A 13642-nucleotide genomic window follows, 5' to 3' on the forward strand; every position below is an offset into this window, starting at 1 on the left:
CCTCCAGGTCTGCCTGTAATAAGTAGTTAATCAGCCAATTAGGGGAGCCAACAATTACAAATTGGGAAGAAGAGAGAAAGGAAAGAAGAAGGGGGGAATGAGTCAAGGTAGGCTGTAATCCCTTTGAAAAGGTTTCTAACGTTAACTCCTAAAGAATTATGTTCTACCATACCTTGACTGATTTGTTTTCCCCCTTGCTCCCCCTTCCCCTTTTCCTACTCGTTGGGTCAGTTAATTGGCTGATTAACTAGCAATTACCTCTGGGACCAGCTCTATATAGGGGCTCTTTTAATCTAGAATTTTATTGACAAAGGCACCAGAGCAAATTCATCTCTGGTGTAAGCTTGCCGGAGTGAATAGGCTGACACCCAGGACAAAGTTGATCCATTGTATTGCAGGCACTGTGTTTTTAAAGCATTTGATTAACTTGGGACTTTTAAAATTACATTCATTTTCTGCAAAATCTGTTCATTTTGGATAGAATTGGGAATGAGAGCTTGCAAGAGAAGCCTGTCAGGTGGCTGATAACTGTCTGGAGCAGCAATATCCTCAGCTCCTGCATCTGTACTGCTGTAACAGCAAAACAGGGTGACACCCCCCTTCTCTCCTCAGCTGACAATATCACAGCCTCACTGGCATAGACTTTCTACTTAGCATTAGCCATTGTGATTAATTAGCCTAAACCCTAATTCCCACGCAAACACCAGAGGGTAGGGGACATCCCTTACCTTTGACTGCTAAGCCTGGTATGTGCAGATGACTTCCTCAGCAAGGGGAAAGTGGGTCTATAAGTAACCAGTGACTCTATCAATGACCAGCTGCACCTGGTCCCCTCTCAGGCCCTGTTTGAACCTGTCTTTTACGTGACTTCTGCCTCTCCTTGCTCCTGGCTCTTCTGCTGGCTTTTGCAGCCCCATAAGGGGTACTTTGTGCTGGGGAAATCAAGCCCAGTGTATTTTCTGTGCTGCTCTAAGTGCCAGAAAACTTAAATGGGACTCTGCAAGTAGCAATCCTTCGTTCTTGAAAATGCCTGTGTTGTTGGGGCTGACTGCTCCTGCTGCTCCCTCAGGCTGCTCTGCTGGGGAAGGAAATACTGGAGGAGATGGACCTTACACACCGTTACCAGGCAGTGGGGAAAGCACGATACAGGAGGGGATGGAGAGCTTGTTTTGGGAAAACTCGCACCAAAGAGCCAGCTCTGAACACTGGAGCCAAAAGGCAGGGGATCAGATTATTGAGGGATCTGGCAAATTCCCTAGAACACTGGGAGCTGGCAGGAACACATCCCTCCCTGCATGAAAGGAGCTCTGTATTTTACAGTTTCAAACAGTGCATGGGTTAAAAATAGGCTAGCCTGGGAATAAAACAACATGAAGATGAGTAATGTGGTTTATCTGTGGAGAGGGGAGAGAAGGAGAAACAATACCTTTTCCTCATGATACATGAGGACATAAAATCATACTGCTGAGTGTTATTTTCTAGGTAAGCACATGGTGCAGGAACAGTTTTAACAGCAGATCTCTAGCTGTTGTCCTGTTTGTGGTGCTACAAAGGCTGCAAGGAAGAGTGCAGGTGGAGCAAAGTGCTTTTGCAAACTTAGAGGCCAAAACCAGAGACACCAGTCATAAAAAGGACACTGGCTGTTCTATAGAGATGGAGGTGAGATATGATTGCATCACGCTGATGTGCACTTATGCAGTTCTCCAGAACTAGCCTGTAGTGGCAGCATCTTCTAGAGCCAGCTCTGCTAGCTGCGAATGTCACCAGTTCTACCTGGAGGTCACCTTGGCATGGGAGTTCACTCTCAGGCCTGTGGTGAAGGCATAATGTGGGCGTTCTCTCAGACAAAATTTGCTGGCCTAACCCAAGCTATCCTGTTAAAAATGTTTAAATTAACCCATCCAAGTTTTTCCTGGAGCGGTTTGAGAGAACTCAGAGAAATCATCCCACAAATCAAGTAAATGAGGCTGGAAACCTCCAGCAGACAATGGTAGCGAGCAGCTGGAAAGTGGTCACTTCTGGACTGTGGCAACAGCTGCCTGCAGAGCAGACATCTGCCCGTGTCTCCTACAAAAAGGACAGGGGGTGGTAGCTGCTTCAATGCAATTTAAGTACGGGAAAGGTTTCCAGAGGATGTTATTAATGACAAGGATTTCACCTTTCTAGACAAATCAGCGTGGCCCTTGAATGGAGAAGTTGAGTTCAAAGGACAGTGAGCTGACACAGACTGATGCGTGTCTGCGGTAGGAATGCTGCGGGTGAGAGCTGGTGAGTACGGCACAGCTGGGTGAACGGGGGCTGTTCTGCTTCGGTGCAGCATGATTCTGAGCTGCCATTTGGGCTCTAAGGCTTATAAATCCTTACATCGTGTTGGCATTTTTAAGAAAGCCCAGTCTTTTCCCTTTCAAACTTATATGCTGTATTATACCTGAAACGAGAGGAGATGTGGGTTGGAAAAGTAAAGAAAAAAACAGGGAAAGTGACTTCTTTCTTCAGGGTGAAAACATGCTATCTGGCTCAGGAAGTAGCAGAAAAAAAAATCAGTGGAAGAACACTCTTATCATAATTGGTCTTCTTGCAAAAGATACTTGCTTTGCTGAAAAAACTCCGTTACACTAATGGTGATAAGAAACTTGTAATACAGTTACAGAGTCTGAGGGATGGGGGTGTCAGGGGGGGGAGCCTACTTTGGATATCACAGCAATAATTTCAACCTCACAAGATATTTTGGAACCTGAAGAAACATCTAATACCCAGTTTACATTTCTAGTAGAGGACTAATACATGTATAGTATCATAATAGCGATAGAATGTGTTCCTCATATCTGGGTAATACCAGCACAGACTTGTCACTTTGGTGGTCTTAATTCTGGATTCCCTGCAACACAGCTCTTCCTAAACTGAGGTATATAGCAGTGCTGCGAAGTGAGGGTTGTGGGGAACAACCCAGGAACAACGTGGATTACTAAAAGTGTTTTGGCAGTTCTATAAAAGTCCTCAGATTAAAAGTAGATATTCTTTAGATGCCAAGTTCTACTACATATGTCATATGGGCCATATTGAGGCCAGACAAAATATTCTTTATAATTACTTTGAAGTGGAGTATATTGGTCCTATAAATTAAGATCCCAATTTACAGACAGAAACACTAATACTATTACTGAGCATGAAAGGAGGAAAGAGAGTCAGGATCGATGCAGTTGCTCTGATCCATGTCATTAGTGATTGAGTTCCTATGATCAAGCTTTCCAGCAATAAGCTAGCTGAGCAATGCCTCTTTTCCAAGGATTAAGCTTAGATAGGAGCATGTGGTTCTTCATTCTGTTTTCCTCCACCTGCATTCCTTACACAAGCTATTAGCAGGAGTTTTCAGCCATGGCACAGAGCACAAAGAGAATGAATGGCAGGTCCGGGAACATATCCCAGGACCTGATAAAAGGCCAGAAGTTTCCCTATGAGTCAGAAAAGTGCTTTTAATCCTGAGTTTATTGACGTCTATAAGGAAAAAGGTGGGTGCTGTGCTGGGCCTTGCTCTTAAATCACGTGCAAGTTTCTGTCCTCGTAAAGGAAAGAAGGAAAACAGGGTTTTTGCATAAATGATTCAGTAGAAGACAACCTGACAAGGGGATAACAAAGAAGGACATCAGTTAGGGACTTTCCACATCTAGGAAAATGCACAGCATGTTAGAAGTGATAAATAAGAAGTTATTTATCACAGCTTTTGAAATTCTTCTTGTCATAAACTAGACAACTGTGGTTATAACCACAGAGAAAAGGTGAGGTTAGTGTTGTGGAGGTTTGCTCTAGAAATAAGAGGGTTGCATCTTGTAAAACTGAGAGTTTTTGTTTATCTGATCTAAATTCCTACTTGTTCGATATTGCTGAATCTTCTGCTGCATTCAGTGGTCTCTTGTATGACAGGGTAGAGGGAGCAGAGCCTTTAGTGGATGCTAGGCTCCTGGTGCCAGCAGCTAGGTGCCAGGATGGGCTTGTTTGGAAAGATGTGGAATGGCAGGTTCTCTCTGAGCCTGGGATTCAGGCAGCTTTTGTTCACTGCTAAATATGGATTACAGATGTAAAGAGAGACAGCTTAAACAGAGCATCATAACAGAAGTAAAAATGTTACAAAACAGGGTAATAAAAAAAGAGCTGACTGCTTTTTGGTGAATCAATCAGTTCACCCTTTGGGCTGTGCATGGTGCCTCTGCCCCGTGCCCCTTCTCACCAGGATGCTTTCCCTTTCCACTGATGCTGAAGGCAGCCACAATAATGCGAATGAGAGCAGACCAGTGATAAACTGTTACATTTAAAAAAAATAATTAAAAATATGAAAATCTAGTTACCCTGTTTTCCTTCGCATGCCCCCATGCATCATTGTACAGGCTCTGAACAGACAAGCCCACTATTACAATGTTGTCAGGGCCCTGCTAGTTTTCTAGTTCAAATCCTTGTTCATGCTGTTTGCTAAGTACTTGTTCACTGTGACAGCTTTCAGCAAAACAGAACACACTGAATGCTTCTTTCCAAACAGCTCTGTCCTGCTGGGCTTCAAGTGAAACAAGCCCTTCAGACTCCATCATGTGAACTTTTCATAAGGAACAATCTCCTTTAGACAATTCCTTTCAGAGATACTATCCGTGAAACTGGGACTTGGGGATGAGGTGACATCACAGCCTTCTTCCTCTGGCCAGGGTCATGGCCACCAAAGTTGTATTTGTCAGGAGGCCTCCACATGGCATGGTGCATGATTTCCTTAATTACCTAATGTTTCCCCATTTAAAAAAAAAAATCTGCAACAACTTTAAAGTGTGTCTTAATATGTTTTCCACTGAAAGAAAAGCACATGCTTTCAAGCAGATAGTCAAAGCCTGGGTTGTAAAAATCAAAATCGATTAGGGAAATGTAACTCACATGCAGTTTAATCTTACAGGAGATTTGCCAAAGCTGGTGGACCAAAACTGAGAGAGATCTTTGCTGTTTCCATTGTTGATGTCTGTAAATTGTGCCATTCCCCTCTGGATCACTGCCTGTGCTCTTCTTGGTGACAGTCATGCACAGGAACAGACAGGGGGTTTGAAGAACAAGGTGTTTTTACCACCAAGTTAGCTAATAACAGGGATGAAATGGGCTGTGTTAGAGAGCCTGGGAGTGTGCAAAAGGTGCACACCTCAGTGGCAAGAACTTAGCACCTTGGATCTCCTCTCACCCCACTGAGGAGAGACTGTAGAAAGGTGCCACCACCTTTCCAGGAGGTGGAGGTCAAATTGAAGGCCTATGAAAGCTTTTCTAACCCAACTAACCATGACCCCACATGCATCTGCTGTGCATGGCCAGGGGAGAAATACTAACATGGTAAAAGCACAAGGGAACAATCGTATGGAGAAAATCGATGGGGTAGGACGGTTGTAGGTGTATGACTTGACGTAGTAAATGGTACTTGTAGAGTTGGTGTGGTCAATCAACAAAGGAATGGAGCATTTATGTGGATTTATGCTTTTTAATTTTATTTGTTTGGAAAGTTAAGATAAGACAAAGACACCTCATGAATGTGTTGGTATTTTGTACTAATATTTCTTTTTTACTGGTGTACTGTGTTCTTCCCTAGTTCTTTATTTAAAAAAAAGGAAAAAAGAAAAAAGAAAAAAAAAAAAGATATTCCCCAAATATGTTAAGAATGCATTGACCTTAAGTAGCTTAAAACAAAATTTCAATTGGAAAACACAGGAATATCCTTCAATACCAAATTGTGGCTGATCCTTTTAGCTACCTGTTAGTGAAATCAGTAACTGAATGTATTGTTTTACCCACATTCCCCAATGGAATGTATTCAAATTATGAGCTCCAGAGAGCCTCTTTTCAGTACTACTTGTATATAATGTTGTTTTTTAATGATGCATATAAATGTTATGAGTTCAAAGGGAAAAGAGTCTGATGGGTGTGTGAGAATTGTTCATTAGAGCGAGTTCTGAAATCCCAACCTAAACTTTGCATTTTCACCAGGCCCCTGGTAAAATGGCACACTGTGACACTCCTGGTACACTAAGGTTGTGCCACTGAACTCACAGCAAAGGTGGCCAAAGGACACAGCAGCCCAAGCCTGCAGAGGATTTGTACAGGCCCTCAGGTATCTCTGAAAGTTGTGGCTTAGATGGAATTTCTTCCTTCTGTGCTTCTATAAATGTTTGTGAGCCAGGTTGTATTTATTTGGCTGAGTCATTCTGTGGGTCAAAGTCAAAGGACCAGTGGTTTATATGAAAATTTGGTCTATACCGTATGTGCTTTTTATTTTTTTTTAACTTTTATTCCACAAGCTCCTAATGGGAAATACTCATTTATAACTGCTAAAACCTATATATGGCCTTCCTGAGCATTTTGTCATATTCCCTGCAGAGCTCTAGATGAAGTTAGTAACAGATTGGAGCACACTTGGGGTATCTCCACAAGTTACTCCTATTCCTGTGTAAACGTGGAGTTATCCTGTTGCTGTTATTCTGTGGTAGGATCTGCTCTTTATAGCTGCACCCTGCCTTAATTAGAGATCACCGCCATGTGTAATTTCCTAGGTATTTCCATACCCCAATGTAGCAGGAAACTTTGAGGCTAATTTTTAAAGATATCGAACAAAAAATTACTGTTACATTTTGGTTGGAGATGTAATCACTCAATCCTTGTGAGTCCCTCATTGGTATGGAGTAAACCTTCTTCATGTTCAAGTATTTATTTATGTTTCTTTTCACAGCTTGGGACCACAAAGCTGTTTAATTTCCATTGAGGGCACTGGGTACTTTCGATATGCCATATTTTGAGACATTAATGTCATTTTAGCAACAGTGAGTGACTAATCATTAATCCACGATAAAGAGGGAAAAACAAACAAACAAAAAAAAAAGCAGAAAGAAAAGACCAGGGAAGAGTCCCAGAATATTTACAAATCATTTTGTTATAATGTCTGTTTAAATGTAATCCCGTGAAAGTAGACCTGACATTAATAATATTGTTTTAATAGTGTGCCCTACAATGCTCATCATATCCCATGTTTCCATTCACTTGGTGTTGCCAGTGATAAACAATTAATATCAGGTTTGGAAATCTGTTATGCGACTCAGACTGTGTAACCTGTGGCTTTATTTTACAGGCCCTCATTAATAACAACCAGTTTCTGCATGTTCTTTGCCCTTTATAGATTCGTATAAGTCCTTATGTATACACACAGAGGAAGGGAGAGAAAAAAAAGGAATGAACTTCAGATGGAGAACTTGAACATTGAGAGAACTGATGGCAATCCTGTATTGTATTTGTTTGTGCTGCCTAGAGGAACATAACTTCTGTGCTTAACTATTTTTCTTTAAAAGTGCATATCACGGATTTCAAGTGCAGGCTGTAATACATGCAAACAAACGTCGTATTCATTCAGCGGTGGTTCTCTCCCGTTCACTCCTCTGCATTCTCTTGTCACTCTCAAAAATGAGAAATGCATGTTTCCAAGTGGGAGGATGAGGGGGCACTGGGATTGAGCTTTTTCTATGCAACCCTTGCTTTTTCACGATTCATTAAACCCTTTCTCCCTCGCGTGTAATTGGACCCCTCTCATTTACATGCATGAGGGATGCATAATTCTGAGAGAGGTGCTGTGGTCCAAAAGGGAGAAAAAAAAAAAAAAAAAGAGAGAGAGAGACAGCCCTTGGGCCAGGGTGCAAGAGACGAGGGAAAACTGGGCAAGAGTGCCCAGCCTAGCAGTATTATCGCATCTCTGGGGTGCTCTGCGGGGATGTTAAATGCTGCTTCGAGCCTCCAGGGCTATCGCCTCCTTCCAAGACAGGCTTTGCTTTGCCCTCAGATCCCCAGAGAAGGGGCAGCCTCTGGGGCTTAAATCCCAACCAGTGAAGCTGGTACCCTGCCTCTCTTTTTCCCTGCACTGGGAAAAATAATGTTTCTTATTATTATTATTTCTTTTTCTTGTAGGACTGAAAGATGTAACAGTGTTGTTGCTCCTATTCATGATGGGGAACAGTGTCCAGCCAGAAGGTGAAATATTCTAGTTGGCTTTTTATTGAGTTAAATTTATTGAGTTTAGAAAACTCAGTGGGGCATCCCATGTATGGTAGAAACTGCTCCTCATTTCCTTTACAGGCTCTATTTTACCTTTACTCAGCACTTGAAGTCGTTGGGCTGGTGCTGAGCTGCATTAAATAATGCCCTAACATTGTCTCCCACTAGTAACTCCTGATTTAGCTGTGGCATGAAAATATGAGATGATATTATAAGATAGATAATAACAAAGCTCCATTTTAAGCTTTGGTTTTGACTGTGCAATACAGAGGCCAGACTGTCTGCTTATAGGTAAGTCAAAAAGTTCAGCACTGGTACCGGCCCCACGGGTGAACCACAGCCTCTCAGGATACCTGCACCGTCCTGCTGGGCAGCTCTGCCTGTGCCTGTGTTTTCCAGCTCTCCCTCAGGAGGTGAGCAAGAATTACTCTTTCCCTAGTACCCATAACATAAAAAATAAAAATAAAAATAAAAAAGAGAATGGAAGATTACCCCATGGTGTAGGATATGGGGTTGTGCCTATTGTCAAATATTTAAACACATTTTAGATTTAAAAAAAAAAGTAAATATTTTTTCTAATTATTTGGGGAGAAAATATTTGAAAACTATCAGGGCTAAAATTTGTTTGTGCATTGTGGATGGGAAAAGATTTTAAGAAGAAAAACAATATACATAAATATATTAATGTGTGTTTCTGTTAAGCTCTTACTTTATATGCCCAAGCCCATCTTTTAGCTTAACTTCTATTTAGAAAGTTGAAAGAAACTAGGAAATCCCCGCAGAGAACAGCCAGCCACACTTCTGAATTTCAATGCGTCATTCTAGACGAGCGCCTTTGATTTTAAATGGTAACGTTGCTGCTTTAATCAGGAGACAATCCTTATATATTAGTTGTACTTGCCTATAATTGTAAGAGCTAAATGATACACAAAACTGGATACACATCTTTGCAGGCCGATTAATGGGGAGGACTGAAAGCAAAAGTAAACACTAACCTTACAAAATAAAAGAAGTTAAAAGATAAGTGTTAAGGACCCTTTTTTTTTCCTTTTTTTTCTTTTTTTTTTTTTTTCTTCTTTTTTTTTGAGAATAAAACAAGATTTAGTAGCTTTCCACTTAATTTAAATGAAAAGAATCGCTACCTTACATATTGCACTGATAATGCGGGGGAGAGCGAAAACAAAACCGGCTTTGTGGCAGTGACACCTCCTATAGTTGTTGTGAAGAAACTTTTCCCCTTGGTATCTGCTAACCAATTCTAATTAATGCTGCACATTCCTCCACTGAAATCATTTAATGCATAACAAGGGGGGTAAGGAAAAAAAAAAAAAAAAAGGAGAGAGAGAGAGGGAGAGAGAAGAAATTCTCAATGCTCATGATTGCCCTGTTCGAATTATGAGAGTGAAAGCCCGGGCCCCCTAACCTACTGTCTGTAAAGCAGAGCTTTGAAAGAGAGCTGCAACCTACAAAAGCTGTCAATCTTCCTTGCCCCGAAAGCCTGGGTTCACATGGATTCAAGTGACAGCCCTCCTCCCCCGCACACAATACATCAATCTGTCTCTCCCCCGAGCACCCACAGCCCATTGTGCGAGCCGCAGGTGCCTCACATAGCACCCATGGCCCCCCCGGCCCCCCCTGAGAACCGGCCCTGCACAAAGGCACCAGGCCACAGCGGTGCGAGGGTGCAAGGCGCAGTCGCTTGTGGTCTTTAGTTTTTTTCTAGAGGGGGGGGATTCTGCTTCAGACCCTCCTTGGCAAGCCTCATCGCCTGCCAGTGGTTGGGGCTGGTGTGAGGTGTTGGGTGCTGAGCTGCTGGTGGCTTGATGTGCTGCAAATAGGTGGCAGCACTGACGGATGGATGGGGTTCCTACGGTGTCAGGAGATAGGGAGGAGGTGGTGCAGGGAGTTGTAAGGCCCTCAACTTTCTTCCCATCGCCTTAATGGGCCACCAAGACCATATTGCCTCTGTCGAGCATGAGGGCATGGGGCACTGGGGGGCTGTGCTGTTGCTGGCCCCAGGGGGCACTGGCTGCCTATTTGCTTCTAGGCCTTGGCTGGTGGGGAGCTGGACTGCAGTAGTATCCCAGGTTTTCTGCAGATCTTGAGTAAACTGCTTTGTCACTTGATGTCTCGGTTGCCTCTATGTAAAATATAATGAAGGTTTTTCTTCTGTATCCACGCCTCTTCTCAATTGTAGGAACTGTACGTTTGGGGAGATGGTGTTGTGTTTGTGAGATTTTACAATGCCCAGCATAGGGCAACATTTCTGCCATAAAATGAATTAGTGGTAATGGTAATGCAGGTAATGAAGAAGGCTTGCATGCTGTGCCACATCCTGCAGTGATAAAAGTGGCACCCTTTCACCTTGTGCTGTTTTCCATGTCTGAATTGTGAGTGACTTTTTCCCCCGTTGGATCCAGCAGTACTGAGCTGGGTTTGTGAAATCCAGAAGGCAGCTATAGAACTTACAGTGGCCCAAAAGTGCACCAACAGGATGTGGGGAAGAGGGAACTCATCTATCCACCTGCCATTAGAAGTGGCGTGTAACTGGCTATTAACGTTCATTTTTTCCAGCGCTTAGAACATGGAGTTTCTATTCTGCTCTCTTTCAGTAGAATTGCGTAGTTTGCTGCTGGGTAAACCAACAAGCCTTGTATGCTCAGAAGTCACTCAATAACTTTGCTTTTACCGAATTAAAATTTGCATGAAATAAGCTTCTTTCAACCCCCCTTTATACACCATATCAAAAACAAGCAAACAAACCAATACAAGCTTGACTTCTTTAAGTTCCTTTACAGAACTTTTTTGTTCTAAAACATCCCAGCAAGTCTCCCATTCCCAAGTGACACAGCTCCATTATTCCAGAGCTGTGCCCTAACCTGCAGGCTTTGCTGGGCAGTGGAGGCAGCCCAGGGCTCAGGAGCCTGAACGCTGCAGCAGCGCAGCACTGAGCTGAGTGCAGGCTAATTGCTGGAGTATTTCCTTTGCTTTTCGTAAGGTTTTGCTTCAGTGGCTGCAAATTAAAGTGACACTACAATTCAAGTCAGCACAATGAAATGATGCTCTTGGTGCTTTGATCTTGGTCCTTAGATAGATAACTCCTTAAAAAATAAAAAAGGAACTGCTTACTAATTTGGTACTAAGCATCAGTCAGAGATCAAAAATGTCAAAGCGCAGAGCGTGCTTGTAGATGTGGTGATAACATCTGTAGGTGAAGACAGGTAGAAATTGCATGTTCCACTTTGCTAGTTGAAGAGCTACATTTCAACTTGCATTTCAGATGGATGTTTTAAAAACACCAGCTAGAGCTGGGGCTGAGAGAAACAGCACTGCAGCTCAGCCTGGCCCAGACAGGTGAGCAGACTGGCAAAACTGTTTCTTTTGAACTTATTTAAGGCAAAATCACAGCTGTAGAATGCCAGCTCTGTTGCAGTGAAGCACAAAGCTCAGTGTATGAACAGAAAGAGTTTAATTGCCGGTAGCTTTCTCTCAGTTCAACTGACAGAGGACCTTCAGGCAGAATTTGAGCCTCCAACCAAAATATATGAGAACAGCAAATTCAAACTGGCATTGGCTTGTCTCAGCAATTTCTCACAGAATGTGATCAAATGACTGTGTCGTATGATACTTCTGGTTTTCTTCACTCACCTTCAAGACTAGATAGTGTGAGTGGATTACTCAGGATAGCAGAACATAGGAAAGCTCATCTGTTTCAAGATAAGCTTTCTTTACAACAGATTCCCACAGATGTGAACATTAAAAATTGTCTAACTTCAAGTGTAGGATCAAGTCATTAAATTAGAGGCTTTCAGCAATTCTGATCTCTTCTGGGAATGTTGCTGTTGAGTAGCTGCTTTTGTTTCCTTCTTAGGGCTGAGACAATTCCAGATTACCTTGAAGATTCAGCATTTAAAATAGTTCATTAAAGACAGGGATGCCCCACCTTTGACAGGGGAAGAGTGCAAAACAAAATAGAGTGGGCAGCACTGTGCTTTGCTTTCCTCCTTGACTTAAATCCTAGCTTTTAAATTATTGTGACCACAAGTGGCATGGAAGGATTGTATAGGCAGATATTTCCCTGAAGCCAGCACTTCACCAAAGCTTTTAGAGAAGTGCCCTTTTGCCTTGAGCAGGGGTTCAACCAGGTGACCTGAAAAAACCTGATGTGCCTGACCTCTGTGCTGTGGTCATCTGCACAGGAAGTCAGGCTCTGGCAGTCCTGGCTAAACAGTCCTCTGAATCGAGCTTTGTTCTCCTGAACCGAAGCACCTTAGGAGAACTTTAAATCTGTGCCATGCACAGGAAAAGCTACTCTAACTGTGGCACCTCTCACTGATGGTAGCTGCTATCACTGAACAATAAATTAACAAACAAACAAATAGGACAGGTCTTCAAAGGACCTATATGATTCTTTCTTACGTAAGCAATCTTCCAAACACACACAAGTGATTTAATAGAAATTCTTGCATTTAAAGATAAAACTAACAGCCTGGATGCTAAGATGAGCGTAACTCATGTGAAGCATAATTTCCAGTAAGGAAACTGGAACAGAACTGTGGAAGTGATTCATTAGCTGTATATTCAGCTCGAGCACAGTGTTGCAGACAGTTATGGTGGGCCCTTAATTGCTCCTGTTAACATCATATTCTAGAGCTCATTAGTGATAAACAGTGTGTATTAATATCATTCAGACAAGAACTAAAGATTAAGGTGGAAATCTATTTGCTGTGATGGCCATTAGTCAATTCAGAGTTGTTGAATGATGCTTGAAAATTTAATATGTATCGGGGGAGTCAATATTTCATTAGGCAGATTCCCTCATCTTCTCATGAAAAGTTATTTGTTTGAAAAAAAGTTACTTAATGGAAAATGTGCTTTTGGAAAGGACATGTTAAGCTCTGCTCTATAGCTGTACTAAACAAACTAAATTATAAACAGTGATAGAGATGATTTTGGGGTTTGATAGAAGTATGTCTACTGAAGGACAATTGTGCTGCTTGTCACAAGAGTAAATTTGGCCCAGTATTGCCAACTTAAATGTTTTACAATGTGGAGACTTCTCAGCTTCAGTTTAACTTTCTGGCTCTGGTCAGGTCACTTGCTTTAAGCACACAAATATATGTTGGGATTTCTCCAGACGTGTCTGACCAACAGCACAATTTGTTATTCCTAGTTCTTAATTCCTAGTAGTGACACTGCACAAATGGCTCAGTATCAGATGCATGAATATAAAATGTGCCAGTAGCACAAATAGTCTTATTCATGCTCTGAAGCAGCTGTAGAGTAAATTCACCTGCTCCCTCCCCACACCACTTCTTTTCCTCTGTCTTCTTGAGTGCCAAAAAACTTCCATTTCTCTTTATAGTATTGCTTTGATTGTGTTTTGCTTTAGGATGTAGAAGACCTGCATTGCTGGTGGCCTGTGTGGTCTGAGGAACAAACATGGTGTGGGTGACACAAAGACGTAAGAAACAGTCCTACAGCATGGCTCCTGTTCCTAGGTCTGGAGACGTAAGTCACATTCATCCATCTGCTGTTTGTTCTTCCTGCTAAAAATTCTTTCTTCTAATTAACCCAAGTAGAAATTGTCTCC

General features: G+C 42.3%; 1 long non-coding RNA gene across 11 annotated transcripts in view; it reads left to right on the forward strand.

Annotated features, from left to right (window-relative positions):
• Positions 1-13642, forward strand: part of LOC137863596 (uncharacterized) — a 202939-nt gene that overhangs the window by 169823 nt on the left and 19474 nt on the right. For 9 of the 11 annotated variants that reach the window (XR_011100988.1, XR_011100982.1, XR_011100985.1 and 6 more), the window contains 2 exons: positions 2167-2268; positions 13442-13560. This is a non-coding gene — a long non-coding RNA (uncharacterized lncRNA). Of the gene's footprint in view, positions 1-2166; positions 2269-7962; positions 8026-13441; positions 13561-13642 lie in introns of all 11 variants that reach the window. The other 2 variants (XR_011100986.1, XR_011100990.1) reach the window with 2 other exon arrangements.

The sequence above is a fragment of the Anas acuta genome, chromosome 13 (genome assembly GCF_963932015.1).
Source record: "Anas acuta chromosome 13, bAnaAcu1.1, whole genome shotgun sequence".
In the NCBI taxonomy this organism is placed as follows: Eukaryota; Metazoa; Chordata; class Aves; order Anseriformes; family Anatidae; genus Anas; species Anas acuta.